Below are 1,536 nucleotides of genomic sequence, written 5' to 3'. Positions count from 1 at the left end.
TTTACATATAGGGTAACTTAAGCACTCAAAAAATCATATGAATATTTTGTAGATAGGTATATTTTGTTTGCACTATTTGAAAAATTATCTAATGATTTAGTTTTCCAGCATCTGCTTCATTTAAACTATGTTCTTTCAAAATACTTACCCCCTTGCATTCTTTTATAACATACACAATCCTTCCGACAGTCCAATTTTTTCATGATCTTTCTTTATTTCTAACATTCTTTGCTCATACAATTTATAGAATCATTTGTGGGCATCAGAATTTAAATGGTCAATTTAAATGCTTTTAAATTCCTAAATTGTACTCTGCATAATGTGATATTCATTTGGCAGTGTGAATATCCCAAACTTTTGATATCTCAAGATAATATCCCAAGACTAACATTTTTGTAGTTTGATGTTTGTAGTTTGATGTACATGGCATATGTAATACTGGTTTCATTAAGATATTTACTTACCTTAAGTTTTATTTTAGTTTGAAACTTAAGTGAAGTTAATTGTGAAGATAATTTTCCTGTTTAATTACAAGGAGTACATCAAGCATCTTTTGACTTGTAGCTGATACTATGCAAGATAAGTGCCATTCATAATTGCTTTCACTTTTAAAAAAGCCACATCAGAGGATTTTGAGCAAGGTTTTGATAAGTTCTGTAAGATGGTTGTTCATAAACCTTATTTTTTTTCTTTTAGATTGCTCATCTTCAGATTGCTCAGGACCTGTTGGTTCATTACAAATGTTTCCTTGGTCATTTGTTCTGGGTTTTTCAACAGGATGTTTCATGACCATGTGACCTTCAGGTCATGTCTTTGGCATCTTCCTCGCCAGTAATGATGATAAATTGATAAATTCTTAGTATTTACCTGTAATTCAGTGTAATTAACCTCAGTGTAATACTATAAAATATAGTTACCTTTCAAAAGAAATAGGCTATATTTTATAGTATTACAGTACAGGTTAATTACATTGAATTACAAGTAAATACTAACACACTGTAAGTGAAAATTGAAAATATAGTAGGTAGGTAGGTAATTAATACAACTATTACTTAAGTAGTAAATACAAAGTTAAATGTAATGTTAATTAGTTTTGGTTCCAATTAACTACTAGTTACTGATTGTAATATTACAAAAAATGATTGTTAGTGTGAGTGTTGTTCCCATGTGTGAGCGAGTGATAGTGTTGTTCCCATTTGTTTTTTTTTGTTCCCATTCATTTTTCTGCCAATTTGAGGCTGGGATAAACATTCCTAGTAGACAAACATTTTAATTTAACTTATGAAAGTTTGTGGATTTTTACACTGGCCAAAATTTCCTCAACCTCATTTGCACATATTCTGCAACATACCAGAATTTTGTTTAATTATTGAAACTAATATTGACATTACATTTTAAACACTATCATGATATATAAAAAAAAGACTTCAACAACTTACAAAATAAGATGCTATCAGATAAATAAAGGCACACATTCGAGGATAAAACACTAAATATATTTTTCCTCAAAAATAACAGTGTAATTTTTCCCTGAAT

The sequence above is a fragment of the Lycorma delicatula genome, chromosome 3 (genome assembly GCF_047948215.1).
Source record: "Lycorma delicatula isolate Av1 chromosome 3, ASM4794821v1, whole genome shotgun sequence".
NCBI classification, from domain to species: domain Eukaryota; kingdom Metazoa; phylum Arthropoda; class Insecta; order Hemiptera; family Fulgoridae; genus Lycorma; species Lycorma delicatula.
This window is presented reverse-complemented; position numbering follows the sequence as displayed.